General features: G+C 46.7%; 1 protein-coding gene across 1 annotated transcript in view; it reads left to right on the plus strand.

Annotated features, from left to right (window-relative positions):
* Positions 1 to 21,342, plus strand: part of COL27A1 (collagen type XXVII alpha 1 chain) — a 309,507-nt gene that overhangs the window by 115,483 nt on the left and 172,682 nt on the right. The gene's annotated exons all lie outside the window — the stretch shown is intronic.

The raw sequence follows: 21,342 nt of genomic DNA on the forward strand, positions 1-21,342 counted from the left end.
TTCCTGTTGGAGAAGGCTATCCGTGGCTACTAGCCCCGAGGGTTATGTGCTACCTCCAGTATCCGAGGCAGTAAGACTGTGTTCACCAGTTGCTGGGGAACATGGGTAGGAGGGTGCTGTTGCATCATGTCCTGCTTTCATAGAGTTGGAAGGGCCTATAAGGCCATCAAGTCCAACCCCCTGCTCATTGCTGGTTGGTCCCTGGTCAACAGCTGGTCAGCCACTGCATGAACAGAGTGCTGGACTAGATGGACCCTTGGTCTGATGCAGCAGGGCTCTTCTTATGTCCTTATGTGGTGATGTCAGGGATGTGTTTTTAAAATAATGCTTCATGTAGGGTGACCATATGGAAAGGAGGACAGGGCTCCTTTATCTTTAACAGTTGTACAAAAAGGGACTTTCAGCCTTTGTATGCATGCAGCACCTGGCGAAATTCCCTCTTCATCACAGGAGTTAAAGCTGCAGGTGCCCTGCCCTCTTTTAAATCTGCTCACTCTAATATAGCTCCTGCAGCTTTAACTGTTGTGATGAAGATGAAATTTCACTAGGTTCTCCATATATACAAATGACACCTGCTGAAATTCCCTTTTCAATACAATTGTTAAAGATATAGGAACCCTGTCCTCCTTTCCATATGGTTGGCCTAGCTTCGTGTACAGTGCAGACACAGATAATCTTCTTTCTAGAACAGCCCTTGCCCAGCTCTCCAGATGCGTTGGACAGCAACTCTTACGATTCCCGGTAGGCATTCCTCCGGCTGACTAGGGATTTGTTCCATGCCATCTGTCAGATGCCAGCTTGCGTTAGACTGCAGTACGGCTTGCCCCTTGAGTTGAGTGTGCATGCGTGGGAAGGCATGTGCACCTGGTCACACAATGCCTGTGCATTCCTTTCCCACATCGATGTCCTGCCTTTCTTCCGTCGTGGAACTTGAGTTGCAAGAGTGTTGTCGTGTTTCTCAAAACCTCCTGCCTTCTTGGGAGACAGTAAGGAGGCCTGCTAAGTAATCCACAAAGCTTTATTCAAGCAATAAACATCTCTCCCTGCCTGAAGAGAGTCTAATCTCTAGGAACTTTCCCCTAGGCAAAACTATGCAAACTAAGCGTGACAATTGTCCTTTCAAGAAGAAGGGAAAGCCTTTTCCCAAGATGCGTTAATTTCAGAGAGACTAGTTCTGAGGCAGCTTCTGACGGGACGCCAGCCGGGCTGACTTTCTCTCACCTTCCTTTAACTCCGCCTGTTTTAGTCTGCGGCATACTCTAGGATCAGCTAACCTGTGCGTGCTCTCTCCTTTGGAAGAATGTTGGCTTCCCACTGACTGTGTATTATTTGCCCTTGAGGAGTTAAGCTCTAGAGAGGGTTCCCTCCCAGCAGCCCGTGAGAGCTTTCTCCCCCACTGGTACAGGCTGGCCTGTTTCTGGCACCAACTCCTCTACTTCAGAGTCTGATTCTGATTGATCACCTGAAACATCTTCTTCCAACCCAGGGGGATCAGGGCTAGACATGACAAGTGTCCCCAGACAGTCTGCCATTCAGCCATTGATCAGTGCTTAGCTCTCTATCACATTTTTGGTCAGATGATGCACAGGAATGTCATACTGCAATTCATTCATTCATTCATTCATTCATTCGCAATGTTTATGCCAAGACTCTTGTTCATGCATTGGTTATTTCTCGGTTGGACTACTGCAACCTTCTTCTCACTGGCCTTCCTTCTTTTCACATCAGTCCGTTGGTCTCTGTCCACCACTCTGCTGCTAAGATCATCTTCTTGGCTCGCCGCTCTGACCATGTTACTCCGCTTCTGAAATCTCTTCATTGGCTTCCAATTCACTTCAGAATCCAATATAAACTTCTTCTGTTAACCTTCAAAGCTTTTCACGGTCTAGCTCCTTCCTATCTCTCCTCTCTCATCTCACACTACTGCCCCGCTCGTGCTCTTCGCTCCTCTGATGCCATGTTTCTCACCTGCCCAAGGGTCTCTGCTTCCCTTGCTCGGCTTCGTCCATTTCCTTCCGCTGCCCCTTACGCCTGGAACGCTCTTCCAGAACATTTGAGAACTGCAAGTTCAATCGCAGCTTTTAAAGCTCAGCTAAAAACTTTTCTTTTTTCTAAAGCTTTTAGAACTTGATTTTGATCTGACTTTTATACTGTTAGTTTTACTCTCCCATGTACCTGTTGGCATTCTCTTCCCCTCCTTATTGTTTTACTATGATTTTATTAGATTGTAAGCCTATGCGGCAGGGTCTTGCTATTTTATTGTTTTACTCTGTACAGCACCATGTACACTGATGGTGCTATATAAATAATAATAATAATAATAATAATAATAATAATAATAATAATAATACTGCTCCATATCTAAAACAGATTCCAGAGTGGTGAACGTAAGGACAGAACAGTAAAAAAGATAAAAAGATAAAAACAGCAAATTTAAATTGTTCCATTTAAAACAAAGTACCAAATAAGAACGATGGCTGGTCAGTTGGCTATGTTGGCTGGGGGTTTGTGGAGTGCATCAGGTTGGGAATTGTTGCTGCAGCATCTACTTCCTGGCTTCCATAAGATCCTTAGATATAGGTCTTCTCTGGTGAGGTTGTGATGCAGGTGTTGCCGGCAGCAGAAGCAGTAGGCCTATGGACACCAGTTGCTGGGGAACATGGGTAGGAGGATGCATTTGCACTTGTGTCCTGCTTATGGGTACCTGGTCAAGTGCTGTTTGGCCACTGTGTGAACAAGGTGCTGGCCTAGGTCTGATCCAGCATGGCTCTTGTGATGTGGTGCCCATTAGTAATGTTGAAGGAGGATTCAACTACCAGTTCCATAGAATCATAGAATAGTAGAGTTGGAAGGGGCCTACAAGGCCTTCGAGTCCAACCCCCTGCTAAGTGCAGGAATCCACCCTAAAGCATCCCTGACAGGTGCTTGTCCAGCTGCCTCTTGCAGGCCTCTAGTGTGGGAGAGCCCACAACCTCACCAAGCAACTGATTCCATTGTGGTACTGCTCTAACAGTCAGGAAGTTTTTCCTGATGTCCAGCCGGAATCTGGCTTCCTGTAACTTGAGCCCGTTATTCCGTGTCCTGCACTCTGGGAGGACCGAGAAGAGATCCTGGCCCTCCTCTGTGTGGGAACCTTTCAAGTATTTGAAGAGTGCTGTCATGTCTCCCCTCAATCTTCTCTTGGGCTTTGTACCTGGTATGAGAGTGTGCGCCATCTTGTCTTCAGACAACAAAACTTTAGGCTGGCCCGGTCTTTCACCATAAAGGGACACAAGTGCAACTCCCATTGGCCATGTTTTTAACCTCGTACAGGGGGAAAAAAAAAAAAAGGAACAGAGTGTGGGGAGAAAGAGCCCAGAAAATGCTCACGCCTGCTAGAATGAGTGACCACTGGCTACATCGGAGGCATTGTTACTGCAGGATTGTAAAAAGAAAAAAGAAAACTAAAACTAAATTCTCTGCCTCAAAAGTAAACTCAACAAGGCAACCGTTGTTAGATACAGGGGCCTGGTCAGAGTTTTCGACACGATTTCACATACGTTGCGGCTGTGCGCTCAATGTTTTCCAGCTGTTGTTTTGGCTTTTGCAACGTTCCATTCAAAAACCTCTTCTCTTCTGCCCGCCCTCTTTTATAATAGCATTTTTTTTTTTACTTTTTTGAAAAGCGATTTCTCCCGCCCCCAGGGAATGGTGGGATTCTCTTTTGCAAATACATCTTGCTTAAGTCAGGATTTTCTTCCTGCTTTTTTTTTTAATACATTGATAAAACCACCTACCATTACAATGTTGACTTGCAACATAGCATTAAAGTAACCCATTACAAATACTTTAAATAGACGTACAGCATTGCAGTGGTTAGCCTGCTGTGGAAGCCAGGTCATGCACTGGGCATTGTGCGTGCTCTTTTCTCCCTGGAAACAAGCTTTTGAAAGAACCAGGTCTGTAAAGCTCCCAGTTCCTAACACAAGCCAGATTTGCACAGCAGCGTCAGGCAGGGATGAAGAGGAAAAGGCACCGTCAACTGGCAACGAAAGAGGACGCAAACTTCGGTGCTCAAAAAAGGGAAGGGAAATTTATTTATTTTTCAGAGATGTCTCCTCCTTCAGGAGCTGTTTATAAGTTATTCAGTTCCTCGATTCCCAGATTGGTAATAATTCCTTTTTTTAAAACTGCTGTACATGCTGTTTTTAGAGCATTTAAAAAGCAGTGCGTACAAGCACCTTGAAGAAGGAATTATTGCCCATCTTGGAATCAAGGAATTGAATTTTGGGCTGCATAAATAGAAGTACAGCTTCCAAATCGCGTGAGGTACTGGTTCCTCTCTATTCGGCCCTGGTTAGGCCTCATCTAGAGTATTGCGTCCAGTTCTGGGCTCCACAATTCAAGAAGGACGCAGACAAGCTGGAGCGTGTTCAGAGGAGGGCAACCACGATGATCAGGGGTCTGGAAACAAAGCCCTATGAAGAGAGACTGAAAGGGCTGGGCATGTTTAGCCTGGAGAAGAGAAGATTGAGGGGAGACATGAGAGCACTCTTCAAATAGTTAAAAGGTTGTCACACAGAGGAGGGCCAGGATCTCTTCCCGATCCTCCCAGAGTGCAGGACACGGAATAACGGGCTGAAATTAAAGGAAGCCAGATTCCAGCTGGACATCAGGAAAAACTTCCTGACTGTTAGAGCAGTACGACAATGGAATCAGTTGCCTGGTGAGGTTGTGGCCTGTCCCACACTAGAGGCCTTCAAGAGGCAGCTGGACAACCATCTGTCAGGGATGCTTTGGGGTGGATTCCTGCATTGAGCAGGGGGTTGGACTCGATGGCCTTGTAGGCCCTTTCCAACTCGGCTATTCTATGATTCTATGATTCTATGAATAACTATAATTGAAGGCGTTGAGCATAATAAATTTCTCTTCTCTTCTTTGAACACGGAGTTTGCCTCCTCTTTTGTTGCCAGCATTTGTGTCAGTCATGAAAGCTCTTGGCAGTGAGGGGGAGGGAGGAAAGAGTTATTAAAGTGCAACCCCCACCCCCAAATAAGAACATAAAATGCAAAACAAATGTTCAAGCAGATAAACATGCCAGGGGATAGAAACAACCACAAAATGTAGAGCTCGCCTGAATCATGGGCAGGGGAAGGTAGCACTGGATTTATTTCGTTTTTATTTTATTGATTCATCTTATTATAATTCATAGAGCAACGAACGGTAAATTAGCAATAATTAATATTGATATCAATGATTACAGGGATACGAGCTTTTGGATGTTAGACTTCAGCTCCCATCATCCACAACCATTGGCCATACTGGCTGAGCTAATGGGAATTGGAGTCCGACGCGCTCTGCAGATTGAAAAAAGGCTACCCACCTCTGGACTAATAAAACAAACCCAGTACTTTAGCAGATACAAAAAGAAAACATATGTGCTGAAACTTACCTATGAGACCTGCTTGATTGGATGGATGGTCCATCTAGTCAAGGAATGGGGAAACAGAAACCAGATTTGCACAGGAGTGATTGGCCAGCACTTGTGTCTCAACCAACGTCCACATGGATGATGGCCGTCTTTGCAAACTCCACCCACTTTTGGTCCTGGCTCCACCCACTGCTAGCTCTGAGCTCAACCACTGCTGATGGCATGCGACCCCTAAGAAGCAGGAAGAAAGGGTCCCTACCACCCAGGTATCGTGGCAACCCATGTCCACTTCAGACAGGGGTGGTCAACTTGTGGACTTCTAGATGTTTTGGCCTACAACTCCCAACAGGTGTGCTGTGATATGCCTCCTAACGTGCCTGCAGAAGATTCAGATTCAGTGACGAGAAGGAACCTTCTCCACTTGAGTCCCTGGAGACCTGCTACCAGTTGGCGTAGGCTAGATGGACCACATGACTGACCTGATAGAATTATCATTATCGCTCTGGTCTCGCTCATGGTGGTTTTTCTAGACGGACATGATGGGCTTTGCCAAGTCATGCTGTCTTTTACTGATCCAGGAATCTCCTGACTATTGAGCATGTTTTAAGTAGGACTGCTTTCTGGATGTTGGTGTGGATGTATTTTGGTAGGCCCAGTTTCTGAAGGTTTTCTGTGTAGATTTTTCGATATGATGCCAGTGAGGGTCATAATTTCTATACCACCTAACAGCCAAAACTCTCTGGGCAGTTTATAACGATTCATCAGATAATAAAATACAGCATAAAAATATAAATATGCAAAATTTTAAAAATTTAGACAGCAAAAAGCAGATTCAGTAATATACTAGACCTGTTTATAAGGCTGACACAGATGCCCGATCAGAAGCCATTAAATGCCTGTGAGCAGAGGACGGTCTTAACTTGGTGCCGAAAAAATGACAGTGTTGCTGCCAGGTGGGCCCAAGCAGGGACCTCATAGTTGAGGGGCCACCACTGAAAAGGCCTTCTCCCTTGTTGTCACCCTCTGAGCTTCCCTTGGAGGTGGCACTCAGAGGGCGGGGGCAGATATTGATTGTAATGTCCAAGTATGTTAAGGTTAGGAGAGTCATTCTGTCAGGTACTGTGTAAGGATTTACACAGTAACCAACACCTTGGTTTTGGCTCGGAAGCATACAGGCAACCAATGCAACTGGGCCAGAATTGATGCTCAGACCTTCTGGCCCCAGTTATGAATATGGCGGCTGCATTTTGCACAAGATGCAGCTGCTGCACAGTCTTCAAGGGCAGCCCCATGAAGAGTAATATAAGCCTACTAGCTGTACCCTGCGTAACATACGCCGTTGTAGCATATCTTAAAGTTTATTAATTAAATATCGCATTTTATTTATTTATCCATTCGCAGCAGGCGGGCGGCCTCACACCCAGCCACCAAGGGCCCTGGCCATGCCTCGGTCATGCTCCGGACTGTGGTGCTGCCCCCTTCATGGGGGGGGGAGAGCGAAGAGGCAGAAAGGGGGGTAGGATTACCTTGGAAAGCCCGGAGCCAGAAGGGCTGGAGGGGTGCGTGGGCTGCTTGGAGGCTGCCGATACAGCGCCATCTGGCAGAGCTGGGGGGCACGGAGGTTGGAGGGAGGAGGAGCAGGTGTCCCCCTCTCCCCGGGGTTCCTGTCAGCCTTGGGCCGCCCGCCCAGCTCTCATGATATTAGGCGCCTGGGCTCGCAGCAGGTGAGCGGCCTTCCACCCGGCCACCAAGGGCCCCGGCCGTGCCTCGCTCATGCTCTGGACCGGGGTGCTACCCCCTTCATGGGGCGGGGGAGGATTACCTTGGAAAGCCCGGAGGAGTTGGGCAAGGAGCTTAGCAACCTGTATCATCTGACGTTACATGTTGTTACTGTTGCTTAGCAACCTGTATCAGCTGAAGCCATTCTAGAATTCCTGAAGGCAAAGTGGGCGTGGCAAAACGGTAACATACCTAAGCGTTTTAGATAAGATAGATAGATAGATAGATAGATAGATAGATAGATAGATTCCCGTTTTTCCCTGGAGCATGGTGCCAATGTGGCTAGCTGTCTTTAAAAACTTCAGGGGTTTCTCATCGCCCCAGCAAGGAGAACAAAAATTGTCATGGCAAAGGAAGGAAATAAAATTCAGAATGGTATAACTTGGGTAAACCCCCCCAAGGCAAGTATTCCGTAGCCTCTGGGCTGCATCTTCAGCGAGATTCGTTACTGGCCTCGACTCCTCTCTAGGACGCGTTCTTCCGCGTCTCGCGATCGGTGTTTGGTCCTCGCGTCGGGTCTTTCGAAACGCTCTTGTCCACCGCACTCTCCCCTTCCCGCCCGCCTCTCTCTCTATAAATGGAACGGCGTATACACAAGTGGAGGGAAGGGCCCGAATCCAGATGTTTATACGTTCCAGGCCCTTGATTGCTATAAAGCCTCAATAGATGCAGCAGCGGGATCTTCGTTCGCTGCATTGTGTGGGCCTCCTGGAATGATGTAAGAATGTGAAAAGAGATTAAAATAGCCGCGCTGGACATGAGTCAGACTGTGAACCCTTTCCAGGGGAGTTCAGCTCAGCAGGGACGGGAGAGGAACATGATGACTCGCTCTTGGAAACGGCTGTTTGACAAGGCTTCCCCCTCTGCTTCCTACTCCACTGCACGCTTTCCCGAAGCACCAGAAATGCAAAACCGAGTGGGCAAGGAACAGTTTCCGGGTGGCGGCGAGAAGGGCAACCTTTCAATGAGGAGATTGTTGCTCTCACGCCTCCTTGCGCAGTGGGAAAGTCAGGCTAATCTTGATTCGTAATGGTGTGTTTGTAAAACGACAGCGACACAACACCAGCGCCCCCAAAAGCAAGCCAAACCACGAACAATTCCCTGTCCGAAAGAGCCAGACTGAGAAAGAGCCAGACGGAGAAAAAATGACGGCCCACATCGACAGCGTTTCAGCCTCGGCGCATCCATTGCAGCGTACAAAGCTCAGTGAACATTAAACGCCTCGAATTGCTTTCCCCAAATCATACCATTGAAGCTATAGCTACTGGCTAAACGACTCAATTCCAGTTTCTCATTTTCCCAGTCTTTAATTGGGTTTGACTTGAACGTTGAGGATTTGAAAGAAAATAGTGTGGAAGTTACTTCTTTCTTTACTGTATTTCTATACCGCTCCATATCTAAGATCGACTCTGGAGTGGTGAGCGTAGGAATAAAGCTCAAAAGGTTAAAGCAGCAAATTAACATGGTTTGGTTTCAAACAGAATATCGATAAAAGCGGTGGCTGCTCGCTTGAGGGTCGCTTCCTGGAAAAGAGTTGTTTTCAGGAAGCGCCTGAAGAAGCACAGCGTTTGGAGGCCTGTGGCCATCCTCACTGGCTCCGTAGCGCTTTGAAATCATGCCTATTAAGGTGACAGTGCCAGGCTCAACTGCTCCAGATGATGGTGGTGATCCCATAGAATCATAGAATAGTAGAGTTGGAAGGGGCCTCTAAGGCCATCCAGTCCAACCCCCTGCTCAATGCAGGAATCCACCCTAAAGCATCTCTGACAGATTGTTGTCCAGCTGCCTCTTGAAGGCCTCTAGGGTGGGAGAGCCCACCACCTCCCTAGGTCATTGGTTCCATTGTCGTACTGCTCTAACACTCTGGTCACTCAGATCTCTCTGGTCTGAATCATGGAATCATGGAGTTGGAAGGGGCCTCTAAGGCCATCCAGTCCAACCCCCTGCTCAATGCAGGAATCCACCCTAAAGCATCCCTGACAGATGGTTGTCCAGCTGCCTCTTGAAGGCCTCTAGGGTGGGAGAGCCCACCACCTCCCTAGGTAACTGATTCCATTGTCATACTGCTCTAACAGTCAGGAAGTTTTCCCTGATGTCCAGCTGGAATCTGGCTTCCTTTAACTTGAGCCCGTTATTCCGTGTCCTGCATTCTGGGAGGATCGAGAAGAGATCCTGGCCCTCCTCTGTGTGACAGCCTTTTAAATATTTGAAGAGTGCTATCATCTCTCTCCTCAATCCATGTCAAATAGCTGCTAGGCAAAACCATGTGCATCAGCTTTAAAATCTGTGCTGATAAAGAAGTAATACCTGGAGGGGCTGGCCTCAGCAGATGAGAGGTAGGCATTGGTGCCCTTAGATAGCCAGGTATTAAGCTGTTTAGGACTTTAAAGGATTTCTGTTCAGTGCCACTGCTTCGGGAAGGAAAAGGATACCCCACCCCCAAAGTGCCAACTGCGGATAGACCTATTAATGGCTATTAGTCACTGGATTGTCCATGTTCCAAAGCAGTGTGCTTCTAATACCAAATGTTGCCCATGAGGGAATGGTTGTCTCAGCTACATTCAGTTTCTCACCTTCTCAAGGTTTAAGGTGGATTCCTGCAATGAGCAGGGGGTTGGACTAGAAGGCCTTATAGGCCCCTTCCAACTCCACTATTCTATGATTCAAGAGCCATCAACTGGTATACATTTTTTGCAAACAATTTTCCTAGCATAAGGCTTTTTGAATGCCTTTTCCCCCACTAATATACACATTTTTGTATGCATGTTTTTGATTGCAGAAATCTACTGCAAACTTCAGAAAGGGGCAAATTTCAAAGTACAACGGATTTGGTTCCCCCAGTGTTTCAGAAGTGCCAAATTTGGTAAATTCACATTAAAATGCAACCCAAATGTATTCCTCCCCCCACCGGGTCCCTAATCTGGATGTGTCAAATTGATTTATTCTTTTATTTATTTCATTTTTATACCGCCCAACAGCTGAAGCTCCCTGGGTGGTTCACACAAATTAAAAGCCGTTCAAAATATAAAACGAACAGTATAAAAACATGATATAAAATACAATATAAACACAACCAGGATAAAGTCAGCAGCAGTGCGGAAATATAAATTTAAAATACAAATTTAAAACAGCAAAGTTAAAATTGAATTTATAGACTGTTAAAATGCTGAAAGAATGAAAAGGTCTTCACCTGGCATCTGAAAGAATATAGTGTAGGTGCCAGGCGAACCTCCCTAGGGAGCTCATTCCACAGCTGGGGTGCCACAGAAGAGAAGGCCCTGCTCCTCCTGGTAGCCCCCTGCCTCACTTCCTTTGGCAGGGGCTCACGGAGTCTGTAGTCTGACACTGGTGTGGATCAGGACTTGTCATGTCAAGCTGTTGTGTGTGTTTTTATGTGTGTGGTGTTGTTGTGCCCCAAGGCCAAAATCCCTCCCAAAAGGCAGTGTTTTATTTTGTGGCCATGATGCTTTGGAAGCCACTGTGAGGGCTGCTTAGGGCCATGTGGCGGCATTACGGGTTTTAAGAACAGAAGAATGTGATGGATAACAGAGGGCATTTGACTTGATGTTGAGCATGCTGCTTTCGGCCCAGGCAAACTTCCCTTGGAGAGTGTGTGCCTCTCTGGTCTCCAGCTGGCCGTGGACCGATCCATCTTGACTGCCCCCATTTGATTTGGCAAGGCGAAAGAGACTTCTACTCAGGCTGTCCAAGTTCACTGCAGCCAACATAAGCTTTCGGGGGTTGGTTGTTATATTCATTCGTTCACTTTTCTCTCTGCTTTAAATGAATCCTGGACTTGATTCTTCGCCTCTGCAAGCTCTCCTCTACTTTTGTTAAACAAAAAAAAGAGAGAGAGAGAGTTTGATTTGCAGTTTCCACGCCCGTGGGGAGCGTCCGCTGGGCACGGACTCACCTGGTTGGAGCCAACTGGCAGACGTCGCTTTTCTCAGACAAGACCCGAGGGTTGGGTAGCTCGAACAACGTCAAGACTGAGCCAACAGGAAAATAAAAATCCTATTTTTGGAGAAGGAGCCAAATGGTTGGAAGGCCCTGCCAGAACTGTTGGAGGCGTCTGCCAGATAACCTCCTTTACTCTAGCGGGGGAAAGCGTTTTCACCAGAATTGGATGGTTGGAGCTTGGCCAGACAATCGCTTCAGTGGAAGATCGTAGCCTGTTTCGCTGCCATTCCTGTGGTGGTTTCACATTGGACACGCATGGCCTCCACCACAAACCGTGGCCATCTTCGTTTTCCCCATCCTTGTTAAAAAATAAACAACATTTTGCATGGATGCCGGATCTGTGAACAGCTATTAGTCATGGACGGTAAACGGACACTCCGTCTTCTGAGACAGTAAACGTCTGATGATCAGATGCCGGGTACAAAACACCAGGAGTTGTCTCACTTCGTCACGAGCTTTGGCCGCCTGCCCTGCAGGCACAGAGAGCTGCATTGCAGCCTGTGTTTTTGAATTTAAACTTTCAGAGGTGCTTTTTAAGAAAATCCGAGAGTTGAATTTGAATTTGAATTCTCTGTTGTTGTTTTTTGGTCGATGCCAGATTGCACTGCATTTCTGCGGCCTACTGCTCTCGGAATATGGATTTATGAAAGTTCCTTTCTCCCATCATAGCATCCGAATTTTAGAATTGAAAGGGACTTTGGAGACCATCCAGTTCATCTCATTGCTCAGTGGAGAAATCTTTCCACGACAGCATCCCTTCATGGCTATCCAGCCTCTGTTTAAATATCCCCGGTGAAGGAGAGCCCATGAGTTAGGGTGTTCCACTGTTGAACCGCTCTTTCCATTATGAAGTTCTTCCTAAGTTTTCTCCAAACTCTGCTTCCGTACAATTTGCAGCCATTCCCACCTCTTGCAAAGTAGCTTTTAAGTGTGCTTCTTACATACTTTATGCATATATTTATAAGAGCTTTATGTTTACATCTTTAGATTTAGTTATTTTTAAACGTGTCCAATTTTGGAAGATTTGGACACTATCTTGGGAGGCATATGCATCTTCTAGCTAAGGGTAAAATCCAATATAAGCCCCTCTTAGAATGGACCTATTAAAGTGAATGGGACTTATTAGTCATTCCAATGGATCTACTGTAAATAGGACTTACATTGGATTTTTCCCTAAGAGCGGAACCATGGGCAGAAGTCTTCAACTGAGATAGGAGTTGTGGGGACAAACCACTGGTCAAGATCAAAGAGTACGTCAGAACTAAAGGATAAACCAGAAGCCAGGACTGAAGATACAGATATATGCACCAGAGCTCAGGAACACCTTGCAGAAGCGGAAGGAAGGGTCAATTGGAACAGGAAGTCCTTTTATATGACTTCCTGTTCAGTAGGATGCAATGGCCAGCCTAAGTGGGTGGAGTCAGTCCCTGCAGAAGCGGAAGGAAGGCTCAACCGGAACAGGAAGTCCTTTTATATGACTTCCTGTCCAGTAGGATGCAATGGCCAGCCTAAATGGGTGGAGTCAGTCCTTGCAGAAGCGGAAGGAAGGCTCAACCGGAAAAGGAAGTCCTTTTATACGACTTCCTGTCCAGTAGGATGCAATGGCCAGCCTAAGTGGGTGGAGTCAGTCCTTGCAGAAGCGGAAGGAAGGTTCAACCGGAACAGGAAGTCCTTTTATACGACTTCCTGTCCAGTAGGATGCAATGGCCAGCCTAAGTGGGTGGTCAGTCCTTGCAGAGCGGATCCGGCTCCTCCTGACAGCAAGGATTTGGCCCACGTGTGGCTGCGCGTCTGGGCCCTCCCAACAGGCTTTGTCAATGGTTCCTCTTTGTCTTCTCCTCTTCCTTCTCCCCCTCCGGATCGGGGCGCGTTTCTCAATCCGCCTCGCCCTCTTTCTCCATTGCTTGATCTCAGGTCAGCTTCCAAAGGGTTGCCGTTCTCAGCCCCCTTCTCTCTCTCCGTGGGGCATGGAGAACTTTCCATGGGTCGATCGGCTGCAGGCCACAGTCTCTCATAACTTGGTGCAGCGTTCCCTTTTAGAGGAAACCCATCCCCAAATTCCGCCAATGATTACTGGAAGGACAGTTATACCTGTTGGATTTCCCCAAAATGAATTACTTATTGGCAAATGGGCAGATTCACAGCGGCTGTTCTGGCACCAGCTACAGCTAACGACTGCCAAAGTTTTGCTGATCTTTACGCAATGAACTGTGTGACGATCAACCACCTGTGGCTGAAGTCTTGCTGACCTTTACAGTTTTCTTTCTTTTTCTTTTTACTCATTTCTTTTTCTTTGCGATTCCACAATGGTGCCACGTACAGCAGCGTTCCCCAACTTCGTGCCCTCCAAATGTTGGAGACTACATCTATCGTCACCTCTGACCATTGGCCATGCTAGCTAGGATGATGGGAGTTGAAGTCCAAAATACCTGGAGGACCCCAGGTTGGGGAAAATGCTGAGGAATGGCCTCTTTTTGCTATGATGGATGGCCAAAACAAAGCAGGCCTGGACTGGGATTTAATCTGGAGAAGGGCGTGAAGAATCCAAACAGCAGTTAGTTCTCTGAACTTCATATAGACAACTTCATGTCTATATAAAGTAGTTTAGCAAGGTATATAAGCTGTCTCCAACCAGATGTTTTGAACCTCAACTCCTATCAACCCCAGCCAGCGCGGCCAATGATCAGGAATGCTGGGAGTTGTATTGCAAACAATCTGGAGGACACCACGTTGGGGAAAGCTGGGGTATATTAACAACAATAAGTACATAAGCCATGCCCAAAGAATTTTCTGCCTTTCGTTCCTTTCTGTTCGGCACTGGTTAGGACTCATCTTGAGTACTGCATCCAGTTCTAGATGCAGACAAGCTGAAGGGGGTTCAGAGGAGGGCAACCAGGATGATCAGGGGTCTGGAAACAAAGCCCTATGAAAAGAGACTGAAAGAACTGGGCCTGTTTGGCCTGGAGAAGAGAAGATGGAGGGGAGACATGAGAGCACTCTTCAAAGACTTGAAAGATTGTCACACAGAGGAGGGCCAGGATCTCTTCTCAGTCCTCCCAGAGTGCAGGACACAGAATAACGGGCTCAAGTTACAGGAAGCCAGATTCCGGCTGGACATCAGGAAAAACTTCCTGACTGTTCGAGCAGTACGACAGTGGAACCAACGACCTAGGGAGGTTGTGTTCTCTCCCACACTAGAGGCCTTCAAGAGGCAGCTGGACAGCCATCTGTCAGGGATGCTTTAGGGTGGATTCCTGCATTGAGCAGGAGGTTGGACTTGATGGCCTTAAAGGCCCCTTCCAACTCTACTATTCTGTGATTCTATGATTCCACACCCCTGAATATGCAATGTTGTTATTGGGCTAAAAGAAATCCCATTTAGTTATTGGCTGGAAATTTGAATTGAAATTGATGTGATTCCCAGCTAATGTTGCAGCGTTGAGAGAGAGAGATTTCTCTCTCTCTCTCTCATAATACTAGAACCCAATGGGGCTCATGGCGTGAAGCTGATTGGTGGGAGATTCAGGACAGACAAAAGGAAGTCCTTCTTCATAGAGGGCATAGTTAAAATATCGAAATCACTACCACAAGATGTAGGAACGGCCACCAACTTGAATGACTTAAACAAATTCATGGAGGAGAAGTTACCTTCCCGCCCATGTTCCCCAGCAGCTGGTGTACATAGCATTCAGGGGGGTGAGGGTCTTGCATGCCTCACACCCCTAAAAATTAAATCCCCAGTCTTAGCAAAAACCATGACAAGGCTCTTCACCCTGCCTGAGGCCCATATCTCCACTGCTGGATTCACGAGATCCTTTCCAATGCAGGGATCCTTGAGGAATTAGATCTTTGTGAGATATGCTATGAACTGATATGACACCCCTCCCCCCATCTCTCTAACTAATATGCCAATCAGAAATTCGGATATGCACGTCTCTGAACGTTGCGAGTCCATTTTTGGCAGTTTTCCTAAACGAATCGAAGTATGCATTTAAGTATTATTTGGAGAGCGAGAGAGAGAAGTTGGGCATTGAAATGCATCTTGAAGGACATGTTTACATAGGTATGATGTGCTCCATTTTAAAATTAGCAGCTTGATGCAGCAGTGGGATAAATGTGTGGGTTCAAATGTGCAAATGCGCATAGACCGAAAATAGATAAGTTTGCTCCATCCTTAGAGCAGTACGACAATGGAATCCATGACCTAGGGAGGTTGTGGGCTCTCCCACACTAGAGGCCTTCAAGAGGCAGCTGGACAACCATCTGTCAGGGATGCTTTAGGGTGGATTCCTGCATTGAGCAGGGGGTTGGACTCGATGGACTTGTAGGCCCCTTCCAACTCTATTATTCTATGATTCTATTCCCATCCTCATTTTTGATAATGATCATTTAAGAAAACACGCCAGATAGAATGTGGAGAGGCTGTCCCAAACTATGCACTCCGGGGCCGTGCGGATCTAAGGAAAACAAGGACTTGAAATTCAGTGGAAACCCCGTATTCCTTTTTGGACTTCAGTGCCCATCAACTACAGCCAGCATGGCCAGTAGTCACGAATGCTGGTAGGTGAAGTCCGAAAATCTGGAAGGCACCTGCTAGAGGAGGGCAGGTTTGGGGCATCAGGTGTTCTTACTTAGACCTAAAATAAAATTTGTGCAAAAGCAGATTGTGAAAGCTTGCATGCACTTGCATTTTTAAAGAATTCTGCATGCTTTATTTATTTTATCAAAACCTGTCAGTTTTCCCAGTTGTGGATGATGTTGGGTTTAGCCATCTTTGAAAGAAGAAGTTTGTGAGAAGTACTGAAGTTTTCATACTTTAATGGCATTGCCTTAAAATGATTCATGACACACGGTCGGCCCAGCCTTCCTAACCTGGGACCCTCCAGATATGTTGGACTACAATGCCGTGCAGTCAAAGCCAGCAAGGCCAATGGTCAGGGATGATTGAGTTGTAGTCTGAAACATTTGGAGCTCACCAGGATGGGGAAGGCTGAGGTAGGAGTTACTTTGCAAGGTAATTTGGAAGTAAATATTCAGAGAATTGAATGTGGAATGAAGACACTGGTCAGTCACACCAATGCTTCCTTCCTTCCTTCCTTCCTTCCTTCCTTCCTTCCTTCCTTCCTTCCTTCCTTCCTTCCCCCCCTCTTTCTTTCTTTCTTTCTTTCTTTCTTTCTTTCTTTCTTTCTTTCTTTATTTCCCTTCTCTCCTTCTTTCTTTCTTTCTTTCTTTCTTTCTTTCTTTCTTTCTTTCTTTCTTTCTCTCTCTCTCTCTCTTTCTCTCTCTCTCTCCTTCCTTCCTTCCTTCCTTCCTTCCTTCCTTCCTTCCTTCCTTCCTTTCCCTTCTCTCCCTCCCTCCCTCCTTCTTTCCTTCCTTCCTTCCCCTTCTCTCTCTCCCTCTCTCTCTTTCCCTCCTTCTTTCCTTCCTCTTTCTTTCTTTCTTTCTTTCTTTCTTTCTTTCTTTCTCTCTCTCTCTCTCTCTCTCTCTCTCTCTCTCTTTCTCTCTCTCTCTCCTTCCTTCCTTCCTTCCTTCCTTCCTTCCTTCCTTGCTTTCCCTTCTCTCCCTCCCTCCCTCCTTCTTTCCTTCCTTCCTTCCCCTTCTCTCTCTCCCTCTCTCTCTTTCCCTCCTTCTTTCCTTCCTCTTTCTTTCTTTCTTTCTTTCTTTCTTTCTTTCTTTCTTTCTTTCCCTTCTCTCCCTCCCTCCCTCCCTCCCTCCCTCTTTCTTTCTTTCTTTCTTTCTTTCTTTCTTTCTTTCTTTCTTTCTTTCTTTCTTTCTTTCTTTCCCTTCTCTCCCTCCCTCCCTCCCTCTTTCTTTCTTTCTTTCTTTCTTTCTTTCTTTCTTTCTTTCTTTCTTTCTTTCTTCCCTTCTTGTTCTCTCTCTCTCTCTTTCTTTTCCTACTCTCCCTCCCTCCCTCTCCATTCCTCCTTCTGTCCTCCTGTCCTTCCTTCCTTCCTTCCTTCCTTCCTTCCTTCCTTCCTGATGTGTCTTTTCATTTCCAAAGCAAGCCTGTTGCAGAGGGTGAAGGGAGGAGGAGGCTGAACCGCCGCCTGTGTACAGATTCCAGCAAGTTGCCGGTAACCCTCTCTCCCTGCAAGGCCTTGGCCGTGGCAGGCTTGGAACCCAGCAGTGCCCAGCTGGAAAGCTGCATAGCTTTCCTGTTTGCAACGATGCCCAGAAATATGAAAAGAGCGATGTGCGCTAGCAGTGTCTTCTTGCTTGTATGTGCTGCACACGACAGGAGACGGGCAAACCACGGCTTGACTGCAATGTCAGGAATGCCTGAGCTGCGGTGATCATCATTCTGTACCAAGGCAGGTGGTAAATGCAGTAAGCAAGTGCGGGTTTGCATTGTAAACAGGGATGCTTTTCTGTTGAGCATGGCGACAGGCCTCTGGCCCTGACAGCTTAGAACATGCTGCCACGCATATCCAGTGGAGGCTGGTGGCTCCGATGTCAGTGGGGCGGTGAATCCGCTCTGGGTTTCAGTCAGAACCAGTCAGCCCTTTAAAGGAGGCTCTCCAAGGACCTGCATGGGCAATGGTCGGGAATGCGGAGCCTTGTGAACCCAAACATCATTAGGGCACTAGGTTGGGGAAGGCTGTTTGAAAGCCAAGACAGACAGCTGTCATACAGCCCTGGATTGCAGCATGGCACGGGGGCAGGACGCAGGATTCTGTGCATATACATTTTTACGTAGAATCATAGAAGAGTAGAGTTGGAAGGGGCCTAAAAAGCCATCTGCAAGCCCTTTCTTGCACGTTCGCTGGATGCAGGCACAGAGAGCAAGGGCAAACTTCACCTCCGCTGTGCGTTTTCCTGACCTCCACCTTTCAGCTGAAGGTGTGAAGTGGAGCCTGTATGTATACAAAGTGCACAAGCATAGATTCTCTATTTTGGAGTAGGCAACTGAATGCCCTTTACCTGTTTTGAACTACAGACCCAATCGTCTTTGACCGTGCTGGCTGGGGCTGAGGGGAAGTGTAGTCCAAAACAATGCGAGGGCAGCTTTCCCCTGGGATATGGGCACCTTTTTAATTCTTTTTGTTTTAGAGTTTTTCTGGGAACTTTTAATCCGCTGCATCTGCTTTTGGTTTCGTCACAGAATTGAGATCCGAGCACTACAGGAAGAGCAATTCCTTTCCTGCTTTTCTGCTACATAACCTCTAGGTGGAACTGTAGTATAGTTGAATAGCAGGAATACACCTGTGGAAATAGCATTTTTTTTCACAATCAAATGCTGTATTTTCCCTGCTTTTTTAAAAAAAACTTGCCGAAAGTGTTAGTTAGCCACAGAAGTGAAACTGAACAGCCTCTTTTGTGAATGATTCATGGCCAAGACAAAACAAACCTTGATCCAGAGAAGGTTGTGAAGAATCTAAACAGTACTCTGTTTTCCCAACTGTTTCACCAACATGATGTCCATATAAAGCAGTTATGGCCAGGTATATAAGCTTTCTCCAACCAGATGGTTTTAATTTTTGTAAACTGCCCAGAGAACGTCAGTTATTGGGCAGTGTAGAAATGCAATAAGTATGATGCCCTTCAGATTTTATTAATCTTGTTGACTTTTAAGAAACATCTTTATTAAAATTGGTTCTGGAATGAAGTGGAGTTTAGGGTGACTATCTGAAAAGGAGGACAGAGCTCCTGCATCTTTAACAGTTGTATTGAAAAGGGAATTCCAGCAGGTGTCATTTGTATACATGGGGAACCTGGTGAAATTTCCTCTTCATCACAACAGTTAAAGCTTCAGGTGCCCTACTCCCTTTTAAATCTGGTCACTCTAGTATAGCTCCTGCAGCTTTAACTGTTGTGATGAAGAGGGAATTTCACCAGGTTCTCCATATATACAAATGACACCTGCTGAAATTCCCTTTTCTATGCAACTGTTAAAGATACAGGAGCCCTGTCCTCTTTTTCATAGGGTCACCCTAGTGGAGTTGGGGAGCCAGAGTAAAAGATGGCATCACCTTTGGAAAACGAATGAATAAGAGTTGCCATGCATTCATCTCTTAATCTAAACTTCTTTTGAGTAGTGCCAGGGAAAATATTGTGTTTAACCAAGTGATGCATGATATTGATTTGTGGGCTAATTGTACTGGACGTTTGCAACCAAGGATCTCAGTCCCCTCATAAGGAAAAAGGAGGCAGAAGGTTTAATTGGATTTTTGGCGAAGGTGGTAGCCCATCTGCGCTTTCACAAAATAAATTGGATTGGTCGGGGTACGTAGAATCGCCAAGCTATTTGATGCTATGGATTTTACTATTAAAGTCCCAGGTGTCTGGACTCTGAGTGTTGCAATCACCGTTTATATGGAAGGAAGTTGAATCCAGTCCAACAATTGGAGTCAGTATCAGTTTGATTGACACTTCAGATACATTATATGCCAAATTCCTGCTTGGTAAATGGGAGAGGGCTGGACAGTAGCAAACGATACCATCTCTGAAGAACAAGCAGAATATAGATCAGGGCTTTCGACAATGGATAATGTATTCCGTCTTGCCCATCTGATTAACAAATATGAGAAAGCCAGAAGAAGCGGTTATTTGTATACCGCCTCCATCAACTAAAAGGTAACCTTTCATTCTATGGAGCGGGGGACATTCTGAGCAGAACTTCAAACAGCTAATCTCGCTCAAAGATCTTCCGTTTTGGGTTAGAAATGTGCACGTTTCAAAAAACCTCTTTTTGAAGGTTGGGAGTGCCTCTCTGTTTAATGATCTCCGTGCAAAGTGGGGCTAAAAGCGGGTGGGGGCATACTTTTACCCTCTCCCTTCTGTTTCATTTTGATAATAATGATCTTATTCCTGAGCTTTGGGAGGTGATCCCGCCCCCATCTCGATCAGTCAAAGAAATTTTCCCAAAGGGGGCTGATTACAGATTAATCCTAACTCCAAGGTCTGCTGGGTGGTGGGATTTAGACCAGGGCAGACGAATACTGTATTTCTGAACTAGAGCCTCCAGTTATGCCCAGAAAGCTCAGTCGGAGTAAATCTATCACTGGTGGTGTCCCCTTCTACAATTGCCCCCCTCCCCAATTGCCCTGGAGGCAGGGCATAGGTGGAGCATGGGCGACCTTGAGTCTGTCCCCCACCTGAGGCCCCAGACTTAGGCATCTGGGTATAAGGCTAGGAATAGTTCTCCAGCCTAAAGAATTATGCAATGAGAATTCAGAGCTCCTCTTTGTTCGAGGAGAGAATTATGAACCACCTGAAGTTTGTATCCCATCTTGGATATGCCAAGTTTTGCCAACATAGAATCATAGAATAGCAGAGTTGGAAGGGGCCTACAAGGCCATCGAGTCCAACCCCCTGCTCAATGCAGGAATCCACCCTAAAGCATCCCTGACAGATGGTTGTCCAGCTGCCTCTTGAAGGCCTCTAGTGTGGGAGAGCCCACAACCTCACCAGGCAACTGATTCCATTGTCATACTGCTCTAACAGTCAGGAAGTTTTTCCTGATGTCCGGCTGGAATCTGGCTTCCTTTAATTTGAGCTCGTTATTCTGTGTCCTGCACTCTTTGAGGATCAAGAAGAGATCCTGGCCCTCCTCTGTGTGACAACCTTTTAAGTATTTGAAGAGTGCTCTCATGTCTCCCCTCAATCTTCTCTTCTCCAGGCTAAACATGCCCAGTTCTTTCAGTCTCTCTTCATAGGGCTTTGTTTCCAGACCCCTGATCATCCTGGTTGCCCTCCTCTGAACCCGCTCCAGCTTGTCTGCGTCCTTCTTGAATTGTGGAGCCCAGAACTGGACGCAATACTCTAGATGAGTCCTAACCAGGGCCGAATAGAGAGGAACCAGTACCTCACATACCTCCTCCTCACCAATACCTCCTGCTTGGGCAAGGTACCCAAGTGGGTGGTTGCCATGGAGATAGGGAGGGCCACATAAACCCCATGAGACATTGAAAGCATACATGAGAGGATTGTGGGCAGCGCCGGCCCTACCATTAGGCAAAGTGAGGCAGTTGCCTCAGGCGGCAGACACTGGGAGGTGGCACCTGGTATTGGAGGAGAGGGCAGTGGACCACGTGGCCTGCTTTATATCCCCTAAGCGGGCCTGTTGCTTTCAGGTGCAGTAGAGGATCGCCAGCATGACCTTGCAACCCCTCATACCAGCTTTCCATGTGAGAGAGGGGGTTGTGTGAACGCCTTGTGGTGTGTTTGCGGTTTGACTGTTGGGGTGGCACTGT

The sequence above is a fragment of the Elgaria multicarinata genome, chromosome 19, assembly GCF_023053635.1.
Source record: "Elgaria multicarinata webbii isolate HBS135686 ecotype San Diego chromosome 19, rElgMul1.1.pri, whole genome shotgun sequence".
NCBI lineage: Eukaryota > Metazoa > Chordata > Lepidosauria > Squamata > Anguidae > Elgaria > Elgaria multicarinata.